Source organism: Cupressus sempervirens, chromosome 2 (genome assembly GCF_028749045.1).
Source record: "Cupressus sempervirens isolate cs-2001-9-10 chromosome 2, ASM2874904v1, whole genome shotgun sequence".
NCBI lineage: Eukaryota > Viridiplantae > Streptophyta > Pinopsida > Cupressales > Cupressaceae > Cupressus > Cupressus sempervirens.
Window position 1 is genome coordinate 521,871,934 of NC_143119.1, and position 6,362 is coordinate 521,878,295.

A 6,362-nucleotide genomic window follows, 5' to 3' on the forward strand; every position below is an offset into this window, starting at 1 on the left:
AAATTAAATTAATTAAATATAAAGTCACCTCTTAATTTTATTTAATGACTCTATAAGAAATTTATTTAGTCAATTTCTTATTTCTCCACTTAGATTTTGAAGAACGTAAAGGCTAAGAACTCTACTGAGTTGCTAAAAAAATGGTGATATTACAAGCTTAGATGTGAATTTGATTTCTATATATGTTCTTCAGGATAGGGGGTATAATGTACTCTTTAGAGGGACATGTGTGTTGATTAAGCACAAGGATTGGAAATCACCCATAACTATTGGAGTTAGGAGTTGTCACCTTTATAGGTTGCAGTTTGATACTCCTAAGACACTCATGAGCATCACTAATCCTAGAGATCTTGGAGAGCTATGGCATCGGAGGATGGGCCATATTCATCATGGAGCACTCAAATTTCTTTGTGAGACAATGACAGGTGTTCTAGAGCTGACCACAGAGCATGATGATGTATGTAAATGATGTGTGTTGGGGAAGTTTGCAAAAACATCTTTTTCCAAGGAGTGACACCAGATCTAAAGGTGTTTTTGATCTAGTAGATCTATGTGGATCGATGTCAACAAAGTCTATCAAAGGATATGAGTACTATGTTACTTTTATTGATGATTTCTCTAGGAAGACCTATATATGCTTCTTGAAGACCAAGGATGAGGTTTTCAGTTAGTTCCAAGAGTTCAAGGTTCTAATGGAGAACTCGAAAGGAAGGAAGATAAAGGTTCTTCGATCAGACAATGGAGGCAAGTACAAAGGAAATAAACTTCCAAGAGTTCTGTACTAGGGAAGGAATTAAGAGAGAGAGGATTGTTTCTTACAATCCACAATAGAATGGAGTTGCTGAGTATACCAGAGGTGGCAAGAGCCATGCTACATGACCAGGATATGCCCCACTACTTATGGGCAGAAGCGTATAGTATAGCAGTCTACATTCAGAACAAGGTTCCACATAAGGTGGTAGGGAAGATGACACCAGAGGAAGCTTTCATAGGTAAGAAGCCTGATGTTATCCATTTCAGAATATTTGGGAGTTTGGCATATTGTCATATTCCAAATGATACACATACTAAGTTAGGTCAGATTGTAGAGAGGGGGTACTTTGTTGGGTACAATGAAACCTTAAAGGCATATAGGATTTTTATCCCCAAGACTAGAATAATTATTGTTAGACATGAAGTCAAGTTCATGGAGGACAAGGCATTTAGAAGGTCCAAAGATTTTTGAGCAGATGATTAGAGTAAATGGCCAATAGAAGCTTCAAGGTTTAGTCAAGGGTAGCAAAGCACAAGTACAATTACCAGTACAAGTGTAGGCTCAGGTGTTGAAGTTTCACAGAGCATGGAGCAACAGGTGCAAAAGGAAATGCATCTAGAAGACTTAGAGGTTGATATTTCATCCTCTATAGTTGGCAGTAGGAACTATTAGGTTCAAGAGACACTAAGGGATACTTAGGAGTTTGTTGGAGCTCCTAGGAAGAGTACTAGACAAGGAAGAGTACTAGACAACAAAGACAACTGACCAAGTTCAATGACTATGTGGCATTAGTTAGTTAGTTGGTAGATAGTGAGCCTTCCAACTATCAGGAGGCTATAGAGTGTTAGGTATGGCAAGATGCTATGGTTGAGGAGTAGTCCTCAATAATACATAATGATGTGTGGGAAGTAGTGCCTAGACCAACATATAGAGTAGTAGTTGGATCGTGTTGGATCTATAAGATAAAGCATGGTGCAGATGGTAGCATCAAGAAATATAAGGCGAGGTTCGTAGCCAAGGGGCTCTCTTAGAAGGAGGGAATAGACTATGAGGAGACATTTTCTCCAGTGGCTAGGTATACTTCTATACGAGCTATGATCTCATTTGTAGCACAGATGGGATGGCAGATCCATCAAATGGATGTCAAGACAACATTCCTTAATGGCGAGTTAACGAAGGAGGTATATATAGAGCAACCAAAAGGATTTGTAGCACACAACAAAGAGACTTGCATGTGTAGATTGAAGAGAGCATTGTACAGACTCAAGCAGGCTCCCAGAGCATGGTATGAGCACATTGACACATTCTTGTAGGAAATTGACTTTGTGAAGAGTGAAGCGGATGCTAACCTCTACTACTTGGTAATTGGGGGTGAAATTCTCATTCTTGTTCTTTACATGGATGACTTGTTTCTTACAAGTTCATTAGGGCTCATAGAAGACTGCAAGAGGGACCTTGCAGAAGAGTTTGAGATGAAGGACTTAGGACTCATGCACTACTTTTTAGGCATGGAGGTGTGGTAGACATATGGAGAGATTTTCCTTGGTCAAGGGAAATATTGCATTGAAATCTTGAAGAGATTCGGGATGGAGGATTGCAAAGCCATGTCTACAACCATGATCATGAATTGGAGGAAAGTAGATATATCTAAGGAGAAGGATGTATATCCCACCTTGTATAGAAAATTGATTGGTTCACTTATGTATTTGGTCAACACTAGGCCAGATATAGTATTTGCAGTAAACTCTCTTAGTTAGTTCATAGTTGAACTAAAGAGAATGCATTGGATAATGGCCAAGAATGTATTAGGTTACTTGCATGGTACACTTGAGTATGGGATCAGATATATTCAAGGTGAAGGTATTAGGTTGATTGGTTGTACTAGTACAGATTGGACAAGAAGTACAATGGACAAAAGGAGCACTTCAGGGTGTTGTTTCAGTTTGAGATTAGGAGTTGTATCTTGGTTCAGTAGGAAGTAGAAATTTTTGGCTCTAAGTTCAACAAAAATAGAATACATAGCAACTAGCATGGGGATATGTGAAGCTATATGACTTCAAAAGTTGTTAGTAGCCTTGTTTGGTCAGAAGGTTGAGACTATTGTGATATATTGTGACAATCAGAGTTGCATCAAGTTGTCTGAGAATCTAGTGTTTCATGATAGGTCTAAACATATAGACATCAAATATCACTTCATCAAAGATTGTGTATAATGGGGGGTTAGTCAGCTACAATACATACCTATAGAGGAGCAAGTAGCAGACATTCTGACAAAGGCATTGGGGAAGGCAAAATTCATCTTCTTTAGAGATAAGTTGGGTTTCATGCAGGACAACTTCCTTGCTAAGAGGGAGTGTTAGTTTTAGGTAGCTTGGATAGTGGTTCATCCACATGTGATTAATTAGTAAATAATTATTTGTTAATTAATTGACTCCTTCTAGAAGCCAGTAGTAACCTATTGGTTGGGTTGTTTAATCGAGAAGCAACTAGAAACTTCTTGGTTGAGTTGTCTTGATCAAGAAGAAAATGGAAACCTCTTGGTTAAGTACTATAAAGGGGGGTCAACAGAGGCATTTGGAGAACATAATAGAATAGAGAACAACAAGAGTTGTAAAAGAATTTGTAGCATTAGCAAATGAGTTTTCAGTGATAGCAAACAGTCTTGCAATGTTAGCAAGGGCTCAGTGATAGTGTTGGGGATAGCAGTGGGAATATCAACAGGAGAAATTAGGAAGTTGTCTAAATTCTTACAGTGAGAGGCAAGGAATTCTATATCTCTTGATTTTTTGAAGTTAATAAATTTTCCATTTGCAGAACTAGTTTTCCCTTAAGGGTTTTTCCAGGGATGATTTGTCCAAAAATATTGTGTTCTTTATGTTCTGAATTTCTTTCCGTATTTTATGGGTGAAGTTGTAGTTGTGTTATTTTTTGATATTAGCTATGAATTTATTTTTGGTAGTTTAATAATCTTTTGCGATAGGAGATTAATAATCAATTATTGCAATAATGTTAATTTTCACAATGATAGTTTGCTATTAGAATGTTGGAAACAATAGGTTTCTAGCAAGACAAAAGCTTCCATATTTTATAATCTACATTATAGTATTTCCAAGAATTTACAATCATCAAATAATATGTTATGATGTCGGTTATATTGGATTATTTTTGGATGCACTATTAAACAAATTTGGTGGGCTACCTACAAATGAGTAAAATATCTTATGTTTAGAATATTTCATCTTCAATTTAGGTATTGTTTTAAACCATCATAACTTTGTCCATTTTTTTATTTTATAATTTTTTTGGTATTGTCATCTATAAATGTATAGTGTGACATTTACATCTCAGATTTTCCTCCATCAAATCATTCTATATTTCCAAAATGTGATAGCAATTATGTATTATTTGTTTATAGTTTTTACTCCTCTTACCCCAGTTGACTACTCTCTTTAAAACAAAAAAATAATCTCTTGCATTCACTTGACAACCCATCATGTCCTCTAGTTGAAGACTAAACCCAGTTATCTGCATATAATTATCCTCATTACGAACACAAACTGTGCCTTTAATCACAGTATTACATGCAGCTAACTTTAAAGGTAAACTATCACGAGCAGGCATAATGGATCCAAATCTAATTTCATTTTTAGAGCCCCAAATATTATTTTGTACTTCCAGAGGCCTCCAACTTGAAAGATTTACAACATCTTTTGTTCTTTTATTGATGAGAATCCAACTAAGCCTTAGATTATTAGAAAATACGATTTGCTCTACATGTCTCCCCATCACTTGAAATTAAAACGATTGTGTTATGACAACCACAAGGAAGATCTGTCACCAAAGGAAATATTGTTGATGATCTGCAATCTATTACATCATCTTTAGCTAAAATTTTCCAAAAAAGCTTGAGAATAAATTGACTTATTGTTGTAATTAATGTCTACAATAGAGACAAAATTGAATAGAGAAACTTCATCATCTTCATCCAAAGGAATGAATTTTCTTGACAGTCTTCCTGGGAAATATTAATGAGTGGAAAACAATCTCCATAGAACATGTTGGACCCACCCATAAAATAAATCAATTATTTAACCTCATTGGTTTTTGTGGAAGGCTAAAGTGAAGAACTACATGCATCCTCCCAGAGGCCTTGTTCCTTAAAAATTGACTTCGTATCAGAGCTGCAACATTCTGCACTCGCGAGAATGATGCCATCAACTCTCTTTAAGGTTTCTCTAATAATATCACCACTCAAAGACATTCCTCCCACACTGAGTATACACTGTGAGTCAAATTTTAGTGCCCCATTTTCTTTCTTTAAATATAACATCTTTAATTGGTATGTTGATGTCTACATTACATCTCTTGAGAAGAATCATCTTCTCTATAGAATTAAACAATATAGAGATCAAATTAATGTTTTCACTATGAACAAACAATTTTGTCTGTTTGAAAAAAAGAAATTAATCTTGGGAAAATAAGTCGATTTTGACTCTAGGAATCAAGCCTTCGTGTGTGATGTTTAAGCAGTCTGCATAGAATTGACATATGATTATGTTCCATACAAAATGCAACTTAACTAAATTTGAAAAAATCTAAAATATATTATATTTGTGAACTTGGATTCTCAAAATCAAAACCATCCAATGAACTCAAATCAGCCACTTGCCCATTGCATTTTGATAACAAGGAATTGAAGCTTGTGGCTTAAATCCATGGCATGTGAACTAAGAAGAGAATTTTCATCTTACAACTGCATGTAACTGTGTGAAACAAAGCACAATTTTGTGAATAACATATTGTTTTCTGCTTTGAGATGATCCGCATCTGCTCTCAATTCGTCCAAATTCTGCTTCTTTCTTAATCTGGACTTCCTTGCAAATTATCTGTTGGAGATCATTCTTTTTTGCTTCTTCTTGTCAATCATTTGATTTTGGTCTTCCTGAGAAGCTGAGTTTTGTTTTTTGATCGCTTGCCCTTTGGAAGAACCCATGTTCTTAATTAAAGTATTGGTTACATTCAAGTTTGATGGTAAACACCACATTGATCAATTAACAATGAATTTCAAGCCTAAATGGAATCAACATTCATATATCAACAAAGCATCTTCATATTGCAGAGTTCTATAAACCACTGCCCACACCAAGAACAAATAATGGAAATGATCATGAAAGTGTTTAGAATAGATTAAGAAATTTCTGTACATATGTATAAGACGCTGCCATGTGCCAAGTCTCTGAATTAGATTACTACAATTTTTATTTTATTTATTTGAAAAAGGAATAGTATTTGATTATAAAGTTAAAATTTTCCTTAAGAAGAAGAGTATTTAATTAGCAATAAGGGTGGTGTTCCATGGAGGTGTTTCAAACGACTATTTTATGGAGTAGAGAGAAGGTGAGTTTTGAGAATTGAGAAAATTGAGAGCAAAAATTGAGGATTGGATCAAAAGAATTGTTGAAAGTTTTAGAAGGTTTGGATTTGCATGCATTCACAAATTATCTCAAATTTTAGCTATGGTTTTGAGGTAGGGTTTGAAAGAATTGTTGAAAGTTTTAGAGGGTTTGGATTTGCATGCATTCACAGATTATCTCATATTTTAACTGTG

General features: G+C 35.2%; 1 pseudogene; it reads right to left on the minus strand.

Moving 5' to 3' along the window:
• Window positions 1-4,069: 4,069 nt before the first annotated feature.
• On the minus strand, window positions 4,070-5,015 carry LOC149573248 (F-box protein At3g44326-like; annotated as a pseudogene).
• Window positions 5,016-6,362: the final 1,347 nt, after the last annotated feature.